The 27241-nt window shown below is 55.4% G+C and overlaps 1 protein-coding gene across 2 annotated transcripts in view; it reads right to left on the minus strand.

Annotated features, from left to right (window-relative positions):
• Positions 1 to 25236, minus strand: part of Fam222a (family with sequence similarity 222, member A) — a 47059-nt gene extending 21823 nt beyond the window's left edge. Inside the window, exons 1-2 of one of the 2 annotated variants that reach the window (XM_087579205.1) lie at positions 24231 to 25236; positions 3314 to 4667 (exon numbers count right to left, since the gene is read on the minus strand). The gene's annotated coding sequence lies outside the window, so the exon portion shown is untranslated. 2 annotated transcript variants of the gene reach the window in all.
• Positions 25237 to 27241: the final 2005 nt, after the last annotated feature.

The following is a 27241-nucleotide window of genomic DNA, read 5'->3' on the forward strand; positions in this document are numbered from 1 at the left end:
GCTGGGCTTCCTCACACTTTGTAGGCACACACTTGTGCACATGCAGTGTAAACCGGTGTCACACTCTGTCACGTGGGTGGGTGGGGGTCCCTGAAATGTCCATGGTGACAGTCCACGGGGACACGGGACTGGCACACCCAAGGCTGGTGTTATCTGCCTGGACCCCGCCTACGTCTCTCCATGAGGTTTCCTGCCATCCTGATGTGCGAACCCCACCCAGGCCCTTCTTCACAGGCAATGCTGACTGAAGACAGCAGACCCAGAGACTCCCCCAAGTGCTGACTTCCTCAAGGCAGGCTTATTTGGCTAGGAGGAGGAAGGATGGAGCAGTCTCCCCCAGTCCCTGTACAGGTCGGGCAATACTCTGACTTTTTAAAGCCACTCCATGATTCTTCTGGTGCCCCCAGGCATAAAACTGAGTCGTGACCCAACCTCTCACTGGGTGCAGGAGGGTCCCAGGCTTGCTCCAGGATGAGGGATCCTGGTAGGCCGGCCATCCCGACACACTTGTAGCTGAGGACAGGATGGGCTGCAGCTGATGAATGAGGGCAGCACGCCTATACTGGTGGCTTTTCAGACCCCAGCTGCATCCCAGGGACCTCCAGCCTCTGGTGATTGAATGCCCAAGCAGTCTGGGAGCAACCACAGAGCCCCCAGAGCGAGCTTAGGCCAGTGTGGCATCTAGTCCTGGAAGGACCTGACTACCCCAGCTTCTCAGGGTAGCTCCTGCCAGTTCTCACCTCTGGAGGACCAGGCTGCCTGACCCACAGTGACATCATCTTCACTTGGAGGAGGAGTGGGGAGCTTCTCATCTGCTTCCTCAGGTCTCCCAGATCTCTCTCCCTTCTTCCCAAACCCTGTGCCCTACTGTGGGAACTGTGGGAACTGTGGGGATGGGGGCAGGGGCCAGCCAAGTATTACAAGGGAGCGCAATATGCCCAAGTTTCCACATCACACCAACGCTTTGGTCTTTAAACGTCTTTCCCTGGGCTGCCCAGTCTCCCAGGGCTCCCTCCTCAAGGCCCTCCTCCTGACTAACTGCCTCAGACCTCCAGATCATGGCACCTGCTGTGTCCTCTGCCTGGGGCGCTGCCACCCAAACCATCTGAGTTCAGGGCTGGCCTCTCCGCCGGGTGTCCCTCGTTGCCACAACACCAATCACACCAAGCTGTAATGCCAGCTTCATGTCTGTCTGTCTGTCTGTCTGTCTGTCTGTCTGTCTGTCTGTCTGTCTCTACTGGACTGTACGTAAGTTTCTAAGGGCTGAGGGCCATGTCTTATCTCCCACTATCTCTGCAGACATCACTTAAAAGGCAGACATTGGGAGCCAGCGCAGCAGCTAAGAGTGACTGCTGCCCCCCCCCCTTTTTTAAAGATTTTTTAAAATTTATTTTATGTATGTTTGTTTTCAGACACACCAGAAGAGGGCATTGGATCCAATTACAGATGATTGTGAGCCACCATGTGGTTGCTGGGAATTGAACTCAGGACCTCTGGAAGGGCCAGTGCCTGGGATTGTTGCTCTTAAAGAGGATCTGAGTTCAATTCCTAGCACCCACATAACTCCAGTACCGGGAGATATCACACCCTCCCTCTGGCCTTAACGGGCATGTGTACATGTATGCATACACTCACCCAGGCATACAGATACAAATTAAAACAAAACAAAACAAAACGAAAAACAAGGCCTCTAATGAATTAGCTGTGAGATGAAATGTATGAGAAGCCCAGAGACATCGAGGGTCCTTTTCAAGGTCACACAGCAAGGCAAGAATAGGGCTCTATTGGGCACGTAAAACACTCACACCTCTCCTGTGATTTCCAGTCTGCCTCCTCCTTGCCCAGCCCCATCCCATCTGCAGATGGCTGGTCCCGCGGCCCCCCCAGAACGGAATCATCACAGTCCGGCCCAGCCGGGGACCATCTGGAGAGCCACACTGTCTGCAAATCGCACTGTTTATAAGCTCAAGGCCTTTTGTGACTTTAATAATAAAGGGGGCTGGGGGTGGGAGGGACAGTGTTGCAAGCCTCAGTGATTACGGAGCTCAGGCACCATCCCTGACGTGGGATTAGATAAGACGTCTTATCTGGGAGTCAACCGAGGAAAAGTCTTTCCGCCAGATAACACCCGGGCTGTCGAAATGCCCTTTCATAGCTGGACTGCAGATAAGGGGCCGTGACAGCGGATGGAGGAGGAGAGAAACTTCCTGCGCTGAGGAGAATTGAGTCTGTTGCCCGAGACCAAACAATGAGCAGGGCGGACGCTGTCTCTGGGCTGTCTATTTTATTCAAAGAAGAGTCTTGGGATTGGGGGGGCTGGCCTTCTGTCATCTCCCTCCGTATCTGGGGGCTGCAGGGAGTCCCGAGAGGGTGGAGGGAGAGCTTGGGAATAAATAGCAAGGTGCTGGGTACTGGGGACAGCTGTTGAGTGTTTCCGTTTTGACTGTGCAAAAGCATTCTGCTTCCAGATCTGAGTGTAGGCCGCCCTTCAACTGAGCTGTGGCACGGCCGCCTTGGCTAGAGCCTGAGTTCAGCTCCCTTTCCCACAGTAGGAAATAATCACTGTGTGTGTGTGTGTGCGTGCATGCATGTGTGTGTGTGATGCAAGCCATACGAGATCAGACAGATTTTTAATTGGCAGAGCCCAAGGGTGTCAGACCCTGAACCTCAGGCTACTGAAGGGCAATTCTATCACAGTGGGAGGATTCCAGGAGACCCCCGCTCCCGTCAGGCCACAGTCAAGGAGTAGCTGCAAGGCCATGATTCTCCTCAGCACCCCCCCACACCTGAGATTCTATCCCTGGAGGGGCTGGGAAGAGAGAAGCCTCCTCAGAGGCCACCCATACATTCCACAACCATTCAACAGAACCGAGTGTGCACTGTGCAGCAGGTGGGAGGAACCCTGCCCTCCCCACTCACTCACCACCTGGGCAGTAACACTTTTAAGCACCTTATTGGGGGGGGGGTGCACCCTTAGGCCACATACTGGACGTGGTAACAGGTAAGCGTGACCACAATGACCCAGGACACCACTCCCTCAGAACTGCCCTCCCTAAGTCCAATGGAAACTGAAAATAGATTGTCCTGGCCTCTTCTCCTCAGAAGGGAAACCTTGACAGGAAGGCCATCTGCCCCTGCAGCGAGGTAGGACGCAGAGAAACCCTTGGCCTCCAGGGAGGCTGTGTCTCCACGAAGGCCACAGCCAGAGCCACTTCCAGCCTCGTTTTTGCCTTTATCTAGAACTGCCTAGGCAGATCTCTGCAGCTCTGCTCAAGGCCAAATGTGGGTCTCAGTCTGGGGAGGAAGGGCATACCAGGCACCCCTGACAGGGTGAGGAGTTCAGAGAACTGCAGAGACAGCAGCCAGGCAAGGGTGGGCGCTGGGGTCTGGGGTGACTTCGAGGCTGTCACAGTACCTAGGATGTCTTCGTACTTCCCTGTGTTTTCAGCACAAGTCGAAACACCAGCTAGGTGGGAGACCCAGGGCCAGGTTGTCATATAAAAAGAAGCAGTGCTTAGTTAGCCCCGAAGAAGCCAGAACCCATAGTGGGCATAAGAAGTTGGGGAGCCCAGTGGTCCGCTCATCTGCTCCACCCTCTGGGGAGCTGTGAAGTCCCCCACCCCCTCACCTTGTCCTGACTACACAGCTACCCTCAGACACAGGGAAGAACCTGCAGTGTTGAGAAGCCCAGACCCAGGAGGGAGACCTGCGCCAAGCTGGGGGCACTGGGGTCAATGCCTGACCCCGAGAGATCACTCCCATGTGAGTCACCAGCACAAACCGCAGGAAACATCAGCCTGCTGCAGAGAAATGTCAAGGGTCTCCAGGCTTCATGGCAACCTCACGGGGAGGGCTCTCTTTCCTTGCCTCTCTGCCTCTCCCTGCCTGACCCCTTGGCCTCCTATGCCCTGTCCTTGGCCTCTCTTCCCATGGCTCTCTTGGAAGCAGCCACAGCAGAAGCCCACCCCCCCCACTCCTTCCTGCTGCTCCGTCCCCCCCTCCAATCCCCCCTCCCCTGTTCCCAGAGCCCAAGGCCTTCCAGGGGACCCTGTTAATAATTAAATGTTAATCTAAAAAGCAATTTGAGCTGCGGCTGGGCAGATCTGGTTAGAGATTACATTAGCATGGAGGAGACCAGGGTAATTTTCTTTAACCCCTCTCTCGATCTCTCTAGCCGGGGAATCTTCCAGTCACGGGGGCACTGCTGATAAAACAGGCCCAGGGCTGGGTTATGGATAAGGGTCTTGTAAAAAGTGATTATTTCCCACCGCCAGTCAGGCTGGCAGGAGAGGGGGATTTTCACTCTTTTAAGGGTGGGGGTGGGGAGCACTGCTCCTTCAATGGGAGGAGCTCATCTACCGCCAGGATTACTATCCCCAAACACTGGCCATGGGCCCCTAAGATACCCCAGCTCCACCTGCTCCCCTTTCTGGCCCAACCCCTCTGCACTCAGTCCCTTCTTGCTTTTTGTAAATTCTGGTCCGGGAAGGATGCTGGAGCCACAGACACGGGTAGTTCCGGGGCAAAGGTGAAAACTGTGGAAATCTCAAATTCTGGATGTAGGCAGAGCGCCTGGGGGAGCTTCTGTGCTGCTTTGTGTCCGCTTGATGCAAGCTAGGGTCGCTTGGGAAGAAGGACTCGAGACAATGTCTCCATAAGATCTGCGCCTGTAGGGGAAGGAGGTGGTACATTTCTTAATTACTGGTTGAGTGAGAGGGATCAGCTCACTGGGTGGTTCCACTCCTGAGATGGTGGTCCCCTGGGGGTAAGCAGCCCTCCTTCATGGCTCCTGCCTTGACTTCCCTCAGTGATGGTGTGTGACCTGAGTGTGAAAGAGGAAATGAACCCCTTCCTCCCCAGGTTGGTGTTGGTCGCGGCATCTTATTAGAGCCATAGGAAAACTGAGAGAGCCTCTCCGTCACAAAGCCCTCACCTACGTGCTGAGGACCTGGCTCCTGTGGGTGCTACTCCTTATCAGCCCTTCCGTCTGGGAGAATATTCTTTACAGTGCTTCTTGACCTTCACTTGAAACCCAAATGCAGTGGGTCTTCAAATATCCCCAGGGTGTGTGAGAGACATAAGACACACAGTGTCACAAGTGGCTCCTGATGTAGATCCCTTCCCCCATGGGTCACCAGTGCCCACACACAGTAGGTTCTAAGGGAAATATCTCCAGAGGGAAGGGTGGACGAGAGGTAGGTCCTTAGTGTGTGTCTCACTGTGAGGCAGTTTAGGGGCTGCAGGTAGGAAGTGGCCCCAAGACCTTCAGCACCAAGGCCAGCTCCGAGAGCAAAGGCCCCAGGAAAGGGGTGGGGCCAAGTCAGGGAGGGCAATGACGCCAGTCATCTCGGGAGCCAGCTGTTTCCGCCTTTCTCCCACGCATGCCTGCCTCTGGGGACAACATATTAAACCTCTACTGTGTGTCAGGCCCTTGATTTGAGTCTTAATTTCTTCAAATTCCTTTCCACAGGCTGGAGAAAATAACTCAGGAGGTAAAGGCACTTGCTATGCCTGACAATATGAATTTGATCCTGGAAACCCAGAGAAAAGAGTCGTTTGTGGTGGCGATTATCCCCAATTCCAGCATCCTTACAGTGAGACAGAAGGTGGAGACTCCAGGGACATCTTGGAAGTTCCCAGGCCCTGATAGCTTGGGGTGTGCAGCAAAAAACAAGGGTGACCCTGTCTCACCAATGTAGAACAGATTGCCCAAAGTTGTTTTCTGGCCCGGTATCCACATGCATACACATCTCCCCTGTACACACGCATAATGAATACAACTTTTAAAAAAAATCCCTTCCCAAAAATGTATACAGGTCTAGGCCAGGCCATGGCGGGAGCTACATAAAGAGAGAGCCATTAAACCATACGCGATACAAAGTAGCGAATAGAGTGGCGTGGGTGGGCTGATCCCGAGGAAGAACAGAGAGCTTGGGAGGGCTCTGGCTGCTGTAGAACGTCCCTTGATGGGACTGCGGGGTGGGTACTAAAAGCAGGGGGTGAAGCCAGTCAGCCCCTAACTTCAGGAGGAGCACATCAAATGGATAAGTGGTCTCAGCACAGGGAGAGACTGGAAGGTGTAGGGATGGAGGTACAATATGAGAGTTTGAAGGCATTGCCTGCTGCAGTGACAGAGGAGCAGTTTACATGCTCCAGAGCCAGGGCCATGGCCACATGGATGAGCGGGACTCATACTGGGGGACGTATTCTAGTCAGAGGCAGGAGACTAGTGTTAATGGGCCAGGTCCTAGCTAAGAGGTCTTGCAGACCCTCTCCCTGGTTCGGACCTTCTGAAGCATTCTCTTCTACAGTGCCAGATCCCAAGGCAAAATGTGTGTGTGTATGGAGGTGTGGGGGGGGGCGGGGATAGGGTCCAGCAAAGGTTGATAGGACCTGGAGGAATGGCCCAGGCCCTGGTATTTTCAGAGGGAGGCTGTACATTTCCGGAGGAGCCCAAAAAGGGAAAGTGGAATCAGATGACCCCGGGTGTGGAGGGTCTTGGAAAAGGCAACACTGTATGCAAAGTTAAAGCTATGTAAAGTGTGAGGAGACCCCAAATCTCTGTACCCACAGTTCAGGGCTAAGCCAGGCAGTAGAGAAGGGGGCAGTGATAAGAGCTGAGGTGGGCGTGTGCTGTGTGTTCCCCTGTGGGCTCAGTGTGTCACAGACATCCCCTCATTGAACTCGGCAGTCTACCACAGGGACAATGCTGAATTGAGGGCTCTGAACCTGGGAAAGGGGCTGCTGAGTGAGAGAGAAAAGTTCCGGGATTAGTGGGCCTCACCCAGGGGACCTCAGGGTTTATACAGAGTTGAGGGGAGACAGGCAGACAGGCAGGAAAGGTCCTAACCTGTTCAGATGAAGAAACAGAGGTGGTGGGGAGGAGCAAATCGGCTGGAAATGGTTGGTCTTGATCTGTAGCCTAAAGCTAAGATCACCAGGTGCTGGGAGCTGGGGTTGAGTAGTGTCTTCAGAACAAGGCTGGGACGAGGTCACCGTCCTTATCACCGCTTGGAATAAGAGAGCTGCATGTGGGGGCCGGTCCCGGCTTTGAATCTCTGCTGTGAGTGAGGGTGTCTGGACCCCTGACTAATGAAAAGCCCCTATCGGTGTCACCAATGCCTACTGGGCAACATAGTTTCCAAAGAGCGCCCGCCCCGCCGCCCAAGAGCTGGAGCACCTGGCTTTGAATTTCTGCTCCTCTGTGAGGCTGTCAGCCTTGGGCTCGGGGGAGGGAGCTGTTTTTCTTCTTCCTGCGCTCTGGAGCTTGGCCTTCCTGCCGCAGACAAGCAAAACTGGTGTTTTCTTAGTTCTCAGAATGTTTGGAAAGGGATTCCAGTCTCTGGCCATCAGGAGACAGGAGGCTGGCCTCAGAGTAAATCACTCACAGGACAGGCAGCAGCTGCTGGGGAGGAAGAGCTGAATAGAGACAGACAGAGGGACAGACAGACAGGGGACCACAAGCTCTGACACCCAGAAGTAGAGAAAGCGCTCAGCTTTCAGGGGGCGAAGGATGCAGCAGCAGGTCCTGGCAGCAACTCCTTCGCCATAAACCTGGCTCTGTGAGGGCTGAGACCTTGAAGCCTCATGCTGCTCTCCTCCCTAAGGGCCTGGGCCAAGGTTTTTAACTACAACCCCTATCCCCCACCCCACCTCTTCCTCAGGACAGCCTACACCACCACTCCCTTCCTAGCTGCCTGGCCGCGCAGCTCTTTCTGACCCAGGCGTTCACATTCCCAGTTTTGTCCCTCCCCACAGCGCCGACCAACAACAGGACAAGTCCCAATGCAGGCTCCATTTGTAAGCATAAATTCTCTACAGCCTAAGAGCAATTAAATTTAGCAGGGCACCCTGCTAGATCCAACAGGTCCACAGTAAGAGCTAAGGTTTCAGTCCTTCTCTGCACTAAGCCTTTGAAGTCTGTGGTTCACCAACTGGACGCTCTGTAGCCACCTGGCTACACTGTCTCCAGCCTGTTCCGGTCACCGCATTCCACAAGTAGCAAGCAGTTCCTCTGCTCCATCCAATATCTCTTCCTCCAAGAAGCCCTCCTTAACCACACAGCCACAACCCCATCCACACCCTTCCTCGTCCTTGAATCAACCTCTTGATTCGTGGCTAAGGTCCTGTCTGCGCTGCCAGAGCTCAGAGCAGGTGGAGCACATAGTAGGTATTTAAGAGGACAGAGGAGAGAATGAAAGTGTGGGGAGAATGGGCCAGGAACCCCTGGGCGGCGTAGTTCATTTCAAATCCCTCTGATCCAAGATAGGCGGAGGGCTAGGATGCCCGCACTCGTGTACACGCGTGTCTGGTGGTGGTGGGGATGTGCATGCACATGTATGCGTGCAAACACATACGCCTACCCCCCCTCCCCCACCTGCCGACGAGAAGTAGAACCCGAGGTTGGGCCTCCTTTCAAAATCAGCCTGCATGGAGAAATGGCTGTGACAGCACAAAGCCAAGATTGAATCAGCAGTGGGCTGATCGCCTGGTGACGGTTACAAATGATCTGATGTGTGTAGAACAAGGGCCACCCGGCGCCTGCACATGCCAGACAACAGGCTGCCGGGGGTGGGGGGTGGGGGGGTGGGGGGTAGGGGCTCCCCAGAGCCTGGGCCACAGAGTGTGACCCGGTGAGCTCAGGGCAGTCTGAGCACAGCCCGGTCTTCCTAGGGCCAGGCCCTGGACATAGCCATGCCCACACACCCTCCACTGAGCCTGTGACTCAGCGGGCCACTGCTGCCGGGTGCACACTGGATGTTTCTCAGGCATCCTATACCTGGGCGGACCCTCCCCCAAATGGCTCAGGGCGTCGATGGTGGCTGATTCCTGCACTCTTCAGGCTTGTCTCTTCCAAATCCTGAAAGTGACTTTTATCATGGGGTGGGGGTGGGGCGTTTATAATCTTCCCCCCTGTATCTTTTCCTCAAAACTCAAGGAAGAGTGAGCTACCTGCCACCCCTTGCAACTCTATGGTGGCCTTTGGCACAAGCCCCTCCCCTGAAATGGGGCGTGTGTGTGTGTGTGTGTGTGTGTGTGTGTGTGTGTGTGTGTGTGGCGCGAGGTTTGGGGGGGACTTCCTGACCCAGGTTCTCAGTTGCCCAGTTAAGAATGTCACCTCAGTGAGACACTCCCACCCCCACCCTAAGCACTCTGTGGGGCTCAGCAAGGCAGGCATGCAGACAGCAGGTGCTTAGCAGGTCCCTGCTGAATGTAGGAATGGCTGGGGCCTTTCTGCCTCAATCCCCCGTGCTTCTTAGGCTCCCAGATCTTCCTATATGGTTGGGCTAAGCCAGCTTATCTGATTTTTGGGGTCACCCACCCTACCTCATCACCTCAGCCTGACAACCTGTGGCACATGTGGGCCACAGAGGGCTGAACACACACACACACACACACACACACACACACACACACACACACACACCCCAGCTTCCTCCTGGGCGTTACCTGTCCACAGGGGGCTGAACATACACCCCCAGCTTCCTCCTGGGCTTTACCTGTCCACAGGGGGCTGAACATACACCCCTAGCTTCCTCCTGGGCTTTACCTGTCCATGGGGCCTGGGCTGAACCAATCTGAGTCACAGAGGTTCAAGGGCTGGGAAGCTCCTGCAGGAGGGGTGTCCCCTCCTTTCCTCTAGTTGTAACCGGCCAGAGGACCCATCTCTCAGGCTTCCTATACCCAGAAGGGCGAGCTACACAGGCTGTGGGAGGAAAGGGATTTGTTCAAGCTCACCTGGTGGGCCTGATGGTGAATCCACACCTGCCTCTCAAGTCACTAGCAAGTGCTGAGGGAGACACTGAGCCTCTCGGTAGGCACTGGCTCCTTGTGGGGTGGGCCCTGGGCTACTCTCTCCAGTCACTGCTCTGGTCCCACTTAGTTGGCATGATGATGCGGAGGGGGCCAGCTAGAGGCCAGTGAACTCACCCTCAAGTCAGCAAGGCCATCAATGGTGTCCTACTGACCCAGTTTCTATATCCACAAAGCACGACTCCCAAAGTCTTGCTAGGTCCGGCTCCAGAAAACACCAAACAGCTCTGCCATTCTCCAGCAGGGTTGTCCTAAGCCACCAAGCCCCTTGGTGCCTCAGTTTCTCCATCCGAAACGTGAGGTTAGAACCGCTCCCACTTCGGTGCAGTGAAGACTAGGCCGATGGCACGTGCTACCACAGTACTTGCCTGTCACTCACTCTTGGCTCTCTATGACTATGGAGGTGACAGTGTAGTCAGGGATCTGTCCATGGTGGCATCGAACCCGAGGGGAGGGAGGTCAGGGACCACTAAGCTGCAGGACCCCAAACCCTACCCCAGTGCAGCAGGTAGACAGACACTCTACCTCCTGGAAAGAGGAGGGGAGGGCGCCACAGGGCGCAGTCACCAAACCTTTTCAAAGTACCTGCGAGCGCCAGACGGCAAGACCCACAGAAGACAAGGCAGAAGCCAGCAGCCTGAACCTCAGGCCCTGCGACTTTAGGGAGTAGGGAGATCGCTATGCAGGCCTGACAGCTTCTGGGAAAAGAGGGTACTTGGCTGGATATCTGAATACTCCGGGGGCCAAGGGAGCCTTGGTATAGAGCCCAGATGCACCCAGTAGGGTCTGGTGAGTCAGGCAGAGCTCAGCAAACCACAGCAGATGGGGAACCATGGAGAAGGTGCCAACGGGGAAACTTTAGCCCCCAGGCTCCCATCACCTCCTTCTAGCCTCATGAGGCAGGGAAACCAAGGCATGGTAAGGGCCCTGTTTGGTAAAGGGCTGGTGGAACACAGCTATTTGGGTTTGTTTTGAGACAGGATCTTGGGGTTGAGGATTTAGCTCAGTGGTAGAGCGCTTGCCTAGCAAGCGCAAGGCCCTGGGTTTGGTCCCCAGCTCCGGAAAAAAAAAAAAAAAGAGAGAGACAGGATCTCACGGGATCATGCTAGTCTTGAAACTGCCTCAGTCCTCTAAGAGCTACAGGTCTTCCAGCCTAGAGAAAGGGTCTGAAGTCCCTATAAGGAACTCATAGGGCAAAGAGGGGTTGTGTGAGTGATGTTCAAGGAAAGACTGACTGGAGATACCAAGGGTCATCAGAGGCCAAGAAGAGCCCTGATTCATAGTTAGCCAGCTGTGCAGGCTTGGGCAGGAGCACAGAGATGGGCGGGAGTACGGAGATGGCCAGGACCACGAATCTCTCCGTGCTCCGGTTTCTCCATCTCCATCTGATCATAACAGACATACCTTACAGACTAGGGAAGAATCAGTTTGGTACGTAATATTACTCACTCAGTAAGGAAAAAACTTAAGCCATATACAGTTTAGTAGTCGGGAGGATGGCTAACGTGCTCTTGGGTTCGATACCTAACACTGTAAAGATAAAAAGAACCCAATAGCTGGTAGCCTGAGGCCATGCCCAGCCAGCGTGGGGAGGAGTCGGTCACTGGGCCAGCTCCTCTCTTAGTCCAGGTAGATGCCAGAAGAGGAGGGACGGTGGCGGCACATCTCAGCCTTGCCAGGGCACATGCCAGCAGGAGCGTGCGCGCGAGCGTGCTTCTGTGTGTGTTGCTGCTGCTGCGGCTTCTATGCAAACATGTTAATTTGTTTTCATTTTGTGTTTTTTTTCCCCTCGCAGGATAATTGGGTGAGTTTGAAGTCTTGGCGAGGCTCCTGATTATAGCGATCTGGGTGGTGCCCTCACGGGGCTGGGGCCCTGCCTCCTGCCTCTGGCAGAGCGGATGCAGCTGGGGGGGTATGTTTTCTGTGGGCATTTTTGAGGACCTGGGGGTGGGTTCTGAGAACTGGAGGGCCGACCTGGGACCTCTGACACGCTCCCCAACCAGACCACACGGCAGTGCCGAACCAACTGTGTGCGTCCGCCTGCGCGCAGCTTTTCTTTGTGATGCTGACTGCATGCAATTAAAAAGAAAGGAAAAGAAAAGGAAATGTGGTTGGCATGGTGGTGCCTGCTCCTCGTTCTAACATGTGGAGGCTGAGGTAGGAGGAGTCCAGGAAGTTCAGGCTACAACCTGGCTACAGAATGCGTCCTAGGCTCCCCTGGGCTACAGTGAGGCTCTTCCAAAACAAGTAAGATACAGAAAATTAACGCCACACTCTCCTGTCTTGTGTCGGTGTCTTGGGCATTAGAACCAAATCAGAACCAAACCAACCCCACAGCTCTGGTTCTCTGAGGTCAAGTTGCCAGCTATTCTGCTAGGACGTGAGTGTCTGTGCTCCTACTCTGGAGACGGCTTTGGAAATGGATGGCTTGAGACTCAGATCTGGACTCCCCTTAGCCTTTTTCCAACTCTCCGAGTCTTCTCTCACCTGGGACCCCCTGCCTTGCCTTGGGATCCAAAGGCCATGGGTGGCTATCACAGCATCGGAGGTTCTCAGAGTCCCAGCTGAGGTTGGGGCACTTTGTCCCGTGGGTATCCTACACTTGAGCCCATCATTGGGGCCTCACAGCGTTGGCACTGCTGCGGGCACCTGCCCCTAACAGGCAGGTCCAGGATCTGAGGCTAGGGACATCTACTGTGTCACGATGTACATGGAAACTACAGTGCCAATCTGTAATGTTTGACTACTCTATCCTAAGTTCATAAGGGTTGATAAGGGCCTAGCTTTGTGGTGGCACACAGTAGGCCCACAGCAAGTCAGGAGACTGACTGTGGAGGCTCCAGCAGCCAAAGTCTTTATGAAACAAGAGGGGGAGACCCAAAGGATCAGGAGGAGGTGGGAGATGACAGGCTTCCGGCTGGTCCCCTGGGGTGGGTGGGCGAACCTCTGAAAAGGGCTTGGCCTCTTCGTCACATGGGGTGGCAGCTGGCAGCCTCCCTCCCCCACTGGGAGCCACAACAAAGGAGCCTCTATTTCTCTCTGAGCATTTGTTCCTGGCCAGGCTGGGCGGACACAAAGGCCAGTGTGTCCCTACTGTGCCAGCCTGGCCCCAGAAGACCCTGTGCACAGGGAGGGTGAGGCTCAGGAGTCCTGGGAGGGGGTGCAGTGCGTGGTGAGGCTTCCATCCAGGTGCAATGGGGAGGGACCGGAGGACAGGACGGGAAGGACTCTAGGTTTCAAGTCCCAGCTTCTGTGGCCTGGTAGGACGTTACCCGAGGCAGAATGAACCTGTTTCCTCCTCTGCACCGAGGGGCTTATGATTGGCAATATGTCCAATCATCTGGGTTGTCAGAGTTTGGGGGGACTGTTCCACTAGGGGATAGAAGATAGGCAGGACCCTTCTGGGCTTAAGCAGCCATGAGCATCTCTTCAGCTTTCCTCAGGAAATTGACAAGGAAGCAACAACACCCCTCACATCCAGCTCTGAGGTCCTGTCTTCAGGTGGTGCTGTGACAGGGCTGCTGGTTATTAGACACCAACCATTCACAGGGACTCAGAGCCACCTCATCTCCTCTCCACCCCACAGCTGCCCTGGAAGGGCGGTCACAGGACGGCACCACAGTCACAGACTCAAGCCCAGCAACCAGTGTTCAAATCCGAGCCCGGAGACTTCAGGCCTCGTCGCCTCCTGTCGGGTAAGGAGACGTTCACCCTCCGAGGTCTACAATTAGTATGAGAAGATAGACTCATGGTGTCTCCAGGTCTAACGAGCTTGACATGTTGACCAAGGAGGTCACTCCCCCAAGTCCCAGGACATGAACTAAAGCCCTCAGGTGGTGTCCTGATGCCCGGCAGGCAGCCATTCCATGAGCCAGACTACTGTAGCCCAGGATCCCACTGTAGAACTTGGAAATAGTTTTTCTAATTTAATTTTTCTTTTGGCTTTTCTAGACAGGATTTCTAAGGTAGCCAGCCCTGGATGTCCTGGACTCACTTTGTAGACCAGGCTAGCCTTGAACTCACAGAGATCCGCCTGCCTCTGCCTCCACAGCGCTGGGATTAAAGGCGTGCACCACAGCACCTGACCTGGTCTGCAGTTTTTTAATTTCACTTCTTAGACTCTGAGGACCAAGGTCCAGGAGAACCTGCAGAGGGTAGGGGCCAAAGATCTGGGCCTCCCACCTCCTCGCCAGTGCCGACCCCTGGAACCTTGACCCTTCTTGTCACAGCATCTCCCTGTTTCTCTCCTCCCCGCCTGAGCTGGGGCAGCGATGTGAACAGCAGAGTACCAAGTAATTAAGACGATGCACCATCCGGGTGCCTGGAACACTGTGGAGTTTCCCTTTTATGTTTATAGCAATTGTATGAAAATGTGCGACACGGAGCGGCACCAGCTGACAAATGAGATGAGACAGACAGGATTCCGGGCCGGCTTTTTTCCGGGCCTGATTGGCATTAATTGTGAGCGTTTACAAAGCACAACTCGGCGTCTGACATTTGCTTCAAGCGAACGTTTCCTTCTAATAGTTTTAATGATTACATCGGGAGCTGGTGATCACCACGGGGCGGGGGGGGGGGGAGGCTGCCTGGTGCCTGGCTTCCCGGCTACCTGCTGCAGGAGGGCTGTGCCAAGGGCCAGGCTTTGGGGCACGGGACAGAACCACAATGTAGGCCTGGCTGCTGGCACCAATGGTATTGCCGGTTTATAATGCCAACAAGGAAACGCCGGGGAATCCTAACGGGACACTGGTCTGGCTTTGGCTGAAGGCCCTCAGTTCTTCATGGACTAGGATGGACCCACAATGGCCGGGGCCGGTTTCTTCCTGTGTGACTTGGACTAAGTCCCTTCTAAGTTCCGGACTTGGTCCCCTCTCCTGTCAAGAGGAGTTAAGAATTCACTCAGACCAGGATGCCACACGAAGCTCTAGCCTGTCTCCACGGCATGACCTTGGAGAACCCCTTAATCTCTCTGAGTCTGTTTTCCTCACTTGAACTGAATTCAGAGTGATTTCTAGACCGTAGGAAGGGAGGGGGTTATGGGGAAACTCCAAATTCCCAACAAACCGAGGGAGCCCTACACTGTTTCCTCCCTGGAGGAAATGCTCCAAGCCTTGACTCACACTGACTCGCTGGCTGCTCAGTCATTCATGCGCCCTCTCAGGTACTCAGGCACACACTCGGCAGAGGCTCACTCCCACGTGCAGGCACTTGTGCATTCACTGGGTTCCTTTGCTCACTCCCTCGCTCACACACTCAATGTCTTGCTCAAGTGCTTACTTGCTCACTTGCACACCCAATGCCTTGCTCAAGTGCTTACTCGCTCACACACCCAATGCCTTGCTCATGTGCTCACTCACTTGCACACTTAATGCCTAGCTCATGTTCTTGCTCACTCACTTGCACACTTAATGCCTAGCTCATGTTCTTGCTCGCTCACTTGCACACTTAATGCCTAGCTCATGTTCTTGCTCGCTCACTTGCACACTCAATGCCTAGCTCATGTTCTTGCTCGCTCACTTGCACACTCAATGCCTAGCTTGTGTGCTTGCTTGCTCGCTCACTCACATACTCAATGCCTTGCTCGTGTGTTCACTAATTTGCACACTCAATGCCTTGCTCGTGTGCTCACTCACTTGCACACTCAATGCCTTGCTTGTGTGCTCGCTCACTCACATACTCAATGCCTTGCTCGTGTGCTCTCTCACTAATTTGCACACTCAATGCCTTGCTTGTGTGCTCGCTGTACTGTTCACACTGGCTCCACCCCCTTGCTCAGAAACTCATGCATTCACTCCCTCGCTGCTCACGCCTTCTTGTGGGAGCTTGCTTATTTGCTTTCTCAGTGTACCCACTACTCGTGAATTCTCAAAGGCATCGGGTGCCCTATTAGGAACCTGGGGAAGGCATCAGGGGACAGCCTCCATGACAGGGCTCACACACAGCCTCATTTGGAAGGGAGGTGACAGTCCTCAGTGACTCTGTGTGTAGATCCCCATCATCCTTACGTCCGATTTACAGAAGAAACTGAGGCGCAGTGGAGAAATGGAATAACCTCACTCTGGGAAGCAAACCTGGACAGATGGTGCACGAGGTGAATCCTCTCAGAAGCGGCTGAGACCTGCTCTGGGGCCCTGAGGGGATACCTTGTCTGGGGATGATCCCCCCTAACATGCACCCCTGATTGCCTGTCTGCCTTGACAGGACATCAGCCAGGCGGGACATCAGGACAGGGGGCACCAGGGGACATAGCAGTCAGTGATGCTCTGCCAGCCTCCCTACCCATTTCATTTCCCAGAAACCCACCATTCAAACACGGCTGCATGCCAAATCTGACCAGAGCCCATGCAGAAGGCCTCCACCAGGTGTTATGTGGACACCCCTGGCACATGCAAAGGCTCAGACATGTAAGACCACCTGGTGGGGTTGGGAGCAGCTGGCCAAACCTCTGCTGTCCTGTCTATTGTCAGGGTGGACCCCACTGGGATACACCGGCCTGGCCAGGTTCATGCCCCAAAAGTTATGCCCCATCATGAACCCCAGTTCCACACTGGCTTCAGTCAAAAGCCTCTGACAGTGTTTCTGGTTTAGTTTGGGATTACAGTGGGGAGAGAGAGAGGGAAAGGAAAAAAAAAAAGATGGGGATTTTTTTTTTCCCTTTTGCATATGGTAGCACAGATGGGCCCATGATCCGTAAAAACTGTCTGCAATTAAACTCCTACTCTGCATGGCTGGATTTGCCAGTTGTCTGAACCATGAGTGGAAGGCTCTACGCTGACAGACAGGAACAGTAGGGTGGGGTGAGGCGAGATTCCACAGGGTAGACAAGCAGCCAGGAGCCTGGGACCAAGGCCTGATGGATGGACGGACGGACAAAGAGACAGTGGCAAGATCAGTTCCTCCTCTACATGCCATCGCACCCCCCCCCTTGAACTTTACCAGGATAGCCAGGGTGAGGCCTTGGCTAGTGCCGGGTGCCAGGATTACAGGGCAGTAAGGGTGGAGAGATGGGGCTAATTGTAGTCAGACCCTGCCAGAAACTGGACGCCGGCCGCAGGGTAGGTGCTGCATGCTATGATGGGGCGGGGGTTCCCTAACCACAGTGCAATATGCAGGTGCAGGGCCAAGGAGCCAGCCTAGTTGGTGGACGGGATGGAAAATGGTGCCAGAGGCCAGACAGACTCTCTCTCGTCCCCAGAGGAATTAGCCCAGCCTCCACCTAGGTGCAGCAGGTAGGGAAATCAAGGGAGGTGCCAAGACTCTCTCAAGGACCTGAGCCAGCTCTGCCAAACTAACGGCCTTGTATGTTTCACCCTCCTCCCACAGGCTTCCAGAGAAGGAGGGGCCTGTGCCCTCCTGCTACCCTTGGGGGCTCCTGGTGCTGGCCGGGGTTCTGGCTGCTGCCCCGGGGAACGCTTGCTTGTTTGGGTTAATGAATGCCTCATTTGGCTTTGGGACATCCCGGGATCACTAATAACTGTCCCATGATGAAGGGAATAAGGTCCTAACGGACCTTTCCCTGCCTGCTCCGTGCTGGGAGAGGAAAGTCATAAAACCAGCTTGCTATCTTGGCTATTGAGGCTCCGACTAGATGTCACTGCTAATTGGGTATCACACCCTTGTCTTGTTCTCTCAGAAGCTAAATCAAGAAAGCGCCACTGCTGCGGACTAATTATATCTCCGGCCTGCAGCCTGCAGCCTGTCTCTCCCTTTATTGAGTTAAAAAATGGTCACGAACCTTCATCTTTCATCCCCCCACTCCCCACCCCACCCCCAAGTGCCAGGCCTGCTGTCCTCTGGGTGAGGCTGTTCAGGTGCAGACTGTGGCACAGCAGAAGCCGGTGAGAGGCCTCTGGGACAGACAGCAGGGTTGTGGAGGGCCCCTGGCCTGGGTACCTGCGTAAGTCTCCTCTCCAGCCACTCCCCTGCTAGGCCTGGGTATTCCATCTGGACCCCCAGGGTACTCAGGAACACCTCTGCTCTCTAAGCACTCAGGCATCCATTCGACAGTTCTTGGATGTCTACCTGCTATGTACCAGGTACTCCTGTTTAAGGCTTCCAGCAGCCCAGAAGCAGGCAGTACCGAGCGCAGCATCCTGATTGGCAGAGGTGCTAGATACTTAGATGGGACCTCTTTGCTCCTCCGCTCGGAACTGCCACAACCAAATGTCAAGGCCAGTCCCTTCCCAGTCACATCCCGGCCACATCCTGAGGGTCCTTTCATGTGAATAGTCCTGCCCTCCTGCCATGATGTTCCTGCTGTACTCCGCTCTTCCCCACATGCCTAGCAGAAACTCTGAAGGCTTCAGAGCAAGTGACAGCTTGCTCAGGAGGCTGTCATTCCTGCCCGACACCCCTAGGCCTTTGAGTCCCAGGTCTGAAGTGTGTAAGCTATGCTACTTGACTTGAGCTTCAGTGTCTCCATCTTTGAAATGCCCTGAGCTCTTCATAGAAACAGAGGCATGTGGGTGCCCAAGGGGTGCCCAAGAAGAGCTCAGCAGACACTAGCTGTAAATAAATTCCAGGCTACAGGCGCTTTGGAATTTGCGTGGCTGGTAGTAACCGACCCTCGAGCTTAAACAGTTTTAGGACAACCCCTACATTCAAGAAGGTCCCCCAGACTCTCCAGCTGTGGTCCCCTAGCCCTCTGAACCACATAGAGGGACCCCTGAGTGCATGAAGGCTGGGCACCTGACCTGTTTCCAGCCCATACGCCTTGATGACTGATTGGCGATAGCTGCCCGGAGTGCTGGAAAGAGTCCAAGGCCAGGCAAAGAACTCTGCAGGGGAAGAGGGTATCGATTGATTGGCAATGTCTGCCAAGGGCGCCCTGGCAGAAGGGAGCCGGGCCTTACCATCCTTGACATTTTGCGAGCTTACAGAGGATGCGGTTACATCTGGGTTGAGATGGGGGTGGGGGTGGGGGAACTTGCTCAAGGTTGCACAAAGCACGGAGAGATGGTTACTCTACAATATCCCCCTTAGCTCCAGCCCCACCCTCCTTGGAGGAAGACCTCCATGGATGCTCACCTGTGAGGTGGCCCTGGCCCTAGATTTCCCTCTCGACTTGCTGAATCTTACTTCACTTACACAAGGATAAAAACTGCCCTTGGCGGGACAACAGAGGAGTTAAGAGGAATACTTGAAAGACCAAAGTGGGAAGCTCGGTCTAGCACACAGATGTCTACAGTGGTTCTCATGACAGACAGAGGAGTTTAAAAAGGGAACAGCCAGAAAGCCAGCAAGGACCTCCCCCTCCGTGAAGCCCTCCCTGGTCTAAGTTTCCACCTGTGAGTCCCCGTATGCTTCTTTGAGAGCTAAGGCCCCGGGGCATCTGCCCCCCTGGTTTGCTGGCACAGTAGCTGGTACCAGGAACCCCTCTATTGTGGCAGTTAGCCTGACCTGGTGTCTGAGCCTCTCCCTCAGACACCACCTTTGTATCTCAGGTGCCAGGGGCAGAGAAGCCCTCTGGCTGAGCAGTGTTCCTGTCAGTCACCTGCCCACTCTCATTTTAGCCCTGGGCCTCACACTCTTCATCACAGGCAGGCCACAGACCCACCTGACAGATTAGGAGCCTGTGGTCACACAGATGGCGAGGGTGTGCGGCCTTTGCCTCAATCAGTGCCAAGCTCAGCCAGGGGGCCAGCACTAGCCAGAAGTGAGTCCTGAAGCAGACAGCTGAGGGCTGGCCTCCCTCCTCTGGGAAGGCCCCTCTCCCCACATAACCTCAGTTATTAAGTTCTGTGTCTGAATCCCAGTCCCTGGGAGTCAGTTCAGAGCCAGCTCCTCAGGCCTCTCACCTCCTGACCTCCCAGGCCTTTGTCCCCTAGGCCTCTACACAATACCAGGAGCTTGGGGAGTGGGGACAAACAGCTGCTAGAGCTGGGGCAATGGCTTGCTATAGAACTGAGGTAACTGGCTGGGACCTTAGCCCAGATCACTCATCCTCACGGCTCCAGAGCAAGCCCTTCTACCCAGAAGCCCATGGGAAAACTGCCATTACCAATAAACCAATCAGGAAACTGATGCCCATGAGGGTAACCAATCTGTCAGGAAACACACCTACCCAGTGAGGATAGGAACCAGGGTTCTATCCCAAACAGACCTAAGGACCCCGCCTGAGGTACCCCTGATGACCTCCCCAGATCCCAGACCATGAATGAAGCCTCTCTTCCTTTGAATGACAAGGAGCCATTAGCTTGGACCTTGAGGTTATCCTTTAATGTTCCTACTAGCTTCTCTCTCCTTTACTCACCCCCCACCCCAATCCCCGGCCATGCCAAGGTTTTCCCTTGACCTGTGACACCCTCATACATGCTGAGCTGGGCAGATTCTTGGTCCCTTCCATCTGGAGGTCCTCCCTGTGAGGCTGAAGTCTTTCACTCTTGGGGTTCCCTCCAGTCCCCCCCCCACCATCCAGGGTTCCCATTGCTTGCAGATTTGCTCTGAAGATAGTGCCATTAAGGCTGAGGCAAGGGACTACCCAAGGGCACTAGAGATAGGGCAAAAGAATCTTAGTCTGTGTCCCTGACTATGGGAATCCACTGCCCTTCCCCTGCCTTCCCCTGGCTCTGTGACTATGGGGCATGAACAGATCCTGTGTCCTCCCCCCCTCATCCTCACCCCCAGTGAAACAGGTTAGAGGGACTGAGATCTATTGGTCATCTGGTTCCTTCTGAGGCCTCTATTTCCCCATCTCTGAAATGGCACTAAGTCCACCCGGGTGAATAGGGGCGCCCCACCAGCCACGGTCTAGGCTTGCCTTTTGTCTGAGGCTGGCAGTAGGCGCTCAGCTGTTTCTCAACTAAGCAATCAGTGGTCCAGGTGGAAGGAATGCGCGCACACACCCCCCCCCCAACAGCCTCCATCCCTTCTCAGAATCCCCCTCCCCACCCCCAGCCCGGGCAGACTAAAATAGTCATTAGGCAGATTTCAAAAGATGTCAGTAGCTTATAATTATAGTCGACATCCTTCTGAGATAAAAGTGATTACCTTGGATGCAAATCGCTTAGCAACCAATCAGGGCGGCGGGCGGCGCCCGCGGAGGTGACCGGCCGGCAGCGCAGCCCTCCTCCCTCGGCCGCACCGCACAGGCGGCGAGAAAGCGCACAATAGCTCTTGACACGCAAATGGGTTAACACAATAAAGGCGGCTCCGGCCGGAGCTGGGGGAGAGCGGCAATTCCCCGCCCGCGGGAGGTAATAAAGCGGCCCTTTTGTGCGCGCCTCCTCGTTCTCACCCCCGCCCAGCCCCAAGGAATCGCTCGCTGCCTGATTGAATTACGGTTCATGAATACGAGCGGCTTGCCTGCTTCCTCTGACTGGGGAGGGTTGGCAAAGCAAGAGTGGGCAGGAGGGAGGTTGGGGAGGACGCCCTGGCCAGGCCCCAGAGCCCCTGGTACTCAGATGGGAGCCACGTGTGCTCACCATGTAGGCTCACCACGTGGGAGCCCCCTGCAGAGGCGCTGGACGGGTAGGGACCCCAGCCTAGGAACCGGGCTTGAGCTCTGAGGCACTGGGAGAGCCGGGGATTATGCTCATTGCAGGTATAAGCTACATTTATGGAACACTTACTGTAGGATTGGCCTGTGCTAAGCCCTCACAGGCTCCTTACCACGCCCCTGGGCAGCGGGCAGCTTATAGCTCCTTCTGACAGATGAGGAAACCAAGCCTCAGGCTCAAAGCCATGCACAACCATTCCACTCTGGTTCTCTGCAATAAGCGGTCCTCTCGCCCCCCCCCAAGTGGGGGAGGGGGAGCTTCAAGTTTCCCACCAAAGGCATCAAGTAACCGGACAAGGGTATTGGGTAAGGCCAATGATGGGGAGCATTGAGGGGCGGGGCTCAGGAAGATGCTGCAGGACTGGTCCTCTTTCACGCACCTGTCACCAGAGAGCCCAGGACACAGGCCACCACCTCAGTGCCACCCTACCCCATTCAACCCTCACAGAGCTCGGAATCACTCATCCGGTGCACCGCTCGGTGCACCGCTCGTCTATGCGCCCCTTTGGGGACTCCTGTGCCATCTTCCTCCGGCACGCCCCCTACCTGCTACTGGGTCAGGAGCTCCACCCATTTGAGTGCTGTTGCCATCTATCAACCTGCCTTCCATCAGTAGAGCCCACCAGGGGCTCTGGGTGACCCAGGGCCGTCACACATGACACCCAGGTCAGGTTGGCTCCTTTCATATCTGGCAAGTGGGTTTCATGCTCCACATCCCTCCTCCGGGGGCCACAGAAAGAAGCCCTGCAGGTTGCAGGGAAAGGGCCGGTTCCCAAGGCCTGGCAGAAGTTGCCACTGTGCTCAGCTGGTCTTGTCTCACCCGTGAACCCGTCCTAGGGCCGGGGTGCCTCCCCTGTGCCCTTCTGCATCCACCGAGGCGAACCCACTGCAGCTGCCGGGCCACGCACTTCAAAAAGACCATCGCTTCCTTGGCTCAAGCCTCGGGTTTCTCATCCACAAAATGGGTCACACAGCACAATCCACTCCAAGAAGCGGCTGAAATGCTGCAAAGTGCCTGGCACTCCGGAAGACGCCGGGTAAACTGGCAACTCCCTCTGCCTGTTGTCTGGCGCTCGCTGCCAAGCCCAGGGAGCGGAGGGAAAGGAACAGAAGGAGTTGCCCAACTCTGACAGCCTTTCCCTCCGCCTTGGCTGAGGAAGTGTAAATACTCCACAGAGGGCCTCCAACCGCCTGTGTGTGTGTGTGTCTCTGGCGCATACTCCAAGTTTGTTTCTAAGCTGGGAAGTGTCGAGAGGCCGGGCAAACAGCCCTGTGCCCACAGCCCCTCCCCACCCCCGCCCCAATCTGCTGTTGTACCCTTCACTCCACTCTATGTCCTTGGAAGCTTGTGTGAAAGGAAACCCCTTCGGCTAGAAACAACAATCACCCGTCAAACCCTCAAAGCAGCCTCCCCCAGTATTTATGGACCTGTTAACATAAGAGCTTGGGTGGTTTCTCTCTGTAGAGAAACCAGGCTTCTCAGACGCCCTGTCTCACCCGTCCCCCTCACTGTGGGAGCAATTGCCCCAGCCTCTTCAACCTTTTTCCTAAAAACTTGACTGTGGCTATTCCGCCCCATCTGGTCCTGTCAGTGACTGGGATGGGATGGGTATAGGAGAGGAAGCAGGCTGTGGCCTGGGAGTCCTCTGGGCTCCATACAGTACAGTGCTGCTGCCAGAGTGGGATGAGGAGAGGGGGGCTCTCGCTGTCTCCACCTATCCCCTCCCCGACTCCCTCCCTGCAACTGGCCTGGCAGAGACAGACATACTGAGACATAACTCTGCCTTGCCCAGCATTTGCTTAATCTATGACACTGCTTGTCAAAAATCATCTTAAATGCCAGGAGAATGGCGTAGGCGGGAGCTCCAGCTGGACCAGGACCCCTGGCTTTGGGGCTGAACAGCAGAGGAGTTCCCTGAACTTACACAGACGCACACATATCAGGAAGGTCACAGCTTCTCCCCCACCCCACCCCGTACCCCGGCTCAGGCAGGACATTCACATTTTTGAGAGAACAGCCTGTTTGAAGGCCGAAGCTCACATTTTTTCTGGGGACCCTGTGAACTTCAGCTGCTGGCCGGGTACATGGTAGGGCTCATGGAGGGGCCTCCTTTTCAGCATCCTACTTAAAAGCTGGAGGTTGCTCTGTCTGGGAGTCTGGAAGACCCAGTCACTGCAGGAGACATGGGCAGAGTTCTGAACACCTGTCCTTAGGGGCAAAGACAGCTGGTACTGCCTCCTGCCTGCCTCCCTCCCTCTTCCCTCCCTCCCCCACCTTGAGTGGGGATTTAGGTCATAAGATTGCAGCGGGGAGGACGAGGAGTTGGCCTTCACCTTCTATTACATGAAGGCATTCGGCCCTGGCCATTCTGCTGTGGCTCAAAGCCAGCTGCGTTGTCACCATTCTGGCGACATCAAAGGTCGGGCAGTGATGTCACATGCAGCCCATTGGGAACATGCTGTCTTTGTGAGTTATTTGTAACAATAGAGGCATAAATGTCTTGCCTCCAAAGACACCATCATAAGTTTTGGGACTCCACATCTCGGAGCCCTGGCTCTTTTAAGATCTCAAAGGTTGTTTTGCAGACCCTCCATGTTGGCCCACCCCTGGCTGCCCCCAATCTCTCTACAAAACTACAAGAGTTCCCTAAGAATGTCCAAAGGACAGAGCCACCACCTTTGTTAGTTTCATGGCTGGGGTGACCTTTCCTCTCTGACAAATGCCAATGCCAGTAGCATAACCGCTGAGGGTCCACACCCTCCACTCCAGATAAGTTATGTGGGCAGGGCAGGGGTGGGCAAGTAGCATCGCTGCCTATGGGCGCCCGGCAACCTAGGGTCCTTTTAGGGCCAGTCCAGGTTGCCCAGTTGGAGGAGCTGCCCCCAGCTCAAACCCAAAATTCTGTACCCCGCAACTCACCGTGTCAGCCAGGCAGGCGAAGGGCACCAAGTCTCAGAGGCCACAGCGCTCCGATCTGCGGGTCGCGGCCATGCAGAAGCGCTAAAGATTGCCCGAGGAAGGCCCCCCTAGGGGGCCGATGCCTTTTTTCGTGTGGGAAGGGGAGCTGTCGGTGAGGGCGATCCCTGGGTCCGGAAGCGCCGTCCGAAGTCGGGAATGGTTTTTTTTCCTCTCAGCACCGGTCGCGTCCGCCTGGGACCCCGGCCGCTCGCGCGCTCAGGCGGCGCATCCTCGCAGGAGACTGTGCTCCATGCGTCCGGCGGGAGGCGCTGCGCCTCCCTTCGGGGCCCGGCTCACCGCTGCAGCTCTGCCCGCGCCTCTCCCAGGGCGCCCTCTCCGTCCGCGCTGGGAGGCCGATGGCCGCGGCCCCTCTCGCCAGCCCCAGCTGCAGCCTGTCTTTGTTGCTTCCTCTCGCTTGCCCGCCCGCCCTCGGCTTGCAGCTACCGGGCTTGCCCAGAGGTGGAGAGTCCGTCTCCTCGGAGGATTGCACGCACCTGCAGCGGCCCGGGCTCCTCGCCCGGCGTGCACCGGCCCCCGCAGGTTGCAGAGAGCAGCGCCGAGAACGAACCGGCCCCTCCTCCTCCTGCTCCGAGCCCCGGGTGTGGGGGGAGGGGAAGCCGGCGAGCAGCAGCAGTGTCAGCCGCAGCGATCGGCAGAGGCTGGGATGCAGCCTCGCGGGCCTTGGCGCTGAGGACCAGCAGATCCAGCTGGCGTAGGGCAGACTCAGGGATGGAGAGCCGTGCACCCCGCGTGGGGCTTGGGCGCCGCTGCAGAGGCGGCGCGCCGGTCTTTCCCGTGCCCGTAGCCCCGGACGGTTCGCCGGGCTCCCGGGGCCACAGCCTCACGCCTCCCAGCACCTTCGCCTAGCCTCGGGCCCGGCTCTCCGCCCGGCCTGGCCGGCGCGCGCAGCCTCTTCGCGGAGCTGCCGGACTCACAGTGCTGCCCGCTGCTCCGCTCCGGCACGACTGACAGGCGCGGGCGCCCGCTGCCGCCGCTGCGTCTCACCCCCGGCCCGCCCCCCGTATCACAGCCCAATCAGCTGCAGCCGAGAGGCGGTTACCACGGTGACGCGGCGCCGCGTCCTCCGCGAGGCGGGGCCCGGGGCCGCCACGCGCGCTTTTCGCGGCAAAATTCAAAGGCCGGCAGGGCGGCTCTCCAACCTCTTTCCCTAAGCGGACACAAGGCGGGGTCTGCTCTTGGAGGACTACAACTCCCGGCATGCTGCGCGCCTAAATCGGGCGAAGGAGTCCGGATCGGAAGCGCAAGGCATGCTGGTAGTTGTAGTCCCTTTGTCGAAGCCCTAGGGTTGAAAAGCAGTAGCATTAGTCATTGAGTACCTGTTTGAGGGTAAGTACTATGCTAAGTGTACCATCTGCATTATTTCGTTTACTCTTGGAACAGGCCCTATGAAGAGTGTGTTAAAGATAGTAAAAATAGGTTGGCGTGTCACTAAATGGTAAAGGGTGCGCACACGTTTGCAAGACCTTGCATCAAACCTTAGGAAAACCCAAACACACACACACTCGCGCACACACACACAGAGCAAAGTACATACTACACTTAAATCTCAAAACTGTGAGATCGCCTTTATGACCTACATTTTACAGAAGGGAACACTGATGTTTGGCACTTGTTCTCAGTTTACTGAGGAAACTAAGATCAAAAGACGTGAAGCGTCCTGATTGCCTTTTCCACGGAGCGACTGGGGATGGTGGTAGAGTTTGTGGCATCAGCTCTGAGATCTGTGGAGCACAAACCACATGCTGAATCCTTGGTCAGCTCCATCCCACAGATGTATACAATGACTGAGGGAGGCAGGCGCCAGTATTTTCTATGTTGCTCCCGTTGGTCTCAAACTCAAGCCATCCTCCTGCCCCAGCCTCCAGAGTGCAGAAACTATGACCACAAGCCACCATACCTGGTGAGGCTCCAGTTTGTCTTCCCCTTAACAGATAGGGAAACCGAGGCACAGTATCACCTAAACCTAAGTAGGTGTTTCCATTCTTATCTGCCTGACAACCTACAGGTAGCATTCTCCGTTACAGACAGGGAAACTGAATCCTGGGAGAGACACAGTTTCCTACACTGTTAAAAATGTCACAGAAGAGGGTTGGGGATTTAGCTCAGTGGTAGAGCGCTTGCCTAGCAAGTGCAAGGCCCTGGGTTCGGTCCCCAGCTCCGAAAAAAAAAAAAAGAAAAAAAATGTCATAGAAGTTGGACATTCAACTTTCCAGACAGAACTTCAGGATCCCTACGGAAATGTAAAACATCAACCAGACACCCTCGTCCAGCCCCTTTTGGGGCGTTATCTTAGTGATGCTTAGTGGTCTTGGCTTTAAGTGATGCCTGGAGTCCCCCAGAACCTCTCTTAAGGTTGACCTTCACCGTTTATCTCCAGGGCTTGGTGTCTGTTCTGTGTCTGTAAAACGAGAAGACAAGATATCTTTTTTTTTTTTTTTTTTTTTTTTTTTTTTTGGTTCTTTTTTTTTTTGGAGCTGGGGACCGAACCCAGGGCCTTGCGCTTCCTAGGCAAGTGCTCTACCACTGAGCTATATCCCCAACCCCAAGACAAGATATCTTAATCCCCTCTCTGTAGTGGCTGTTGCTGGGGCCGGGAAAGAGCACCGTATGGGCTCAGGAAGTGTGAGTGGTGGTCACCCATCCTAGAGGGCTGCTGAGCGTATCCAGGGTTTTGTGTGGACTACAGTCAGTCAGGTTTTAGCCTACTTTCAGGAGCCAACCAACCTCTAACTAGAACCTGGGAAAAGCACTGGCAAGGGCTCCAGGGCAGGCCCAACTAGGCCGCGCACTCCTTATCTGGGGCAGAAGCTGGCCCTGTTTCGTGTCTCGCATCAGCACTGTGAAAGGAGCACTTCCGGCAGCTCCGGACTGCCTCTGTACCTGCTGTATTTCTCAGCGGCTGCCTGTCCTTCCACCCGGCCTCTCCCTGCTCCTGGATTGTGGGTGGGGGT

The sequence above is a fragment of the Rattus norvegicus genome, chromosome 12 (assembly GCF_021556685.1).
Source record: "Rattus norvegicus strain SHRSP/BbbUtx chromosome 12, alternate assembly SHRSP_T2T, whole genome shotgun sequence".
NCBI lineage: Eukaryota > Metazoa > Chordata > Mammalia > Rodentia > Muridae > Rattus > Rattus norvegicus.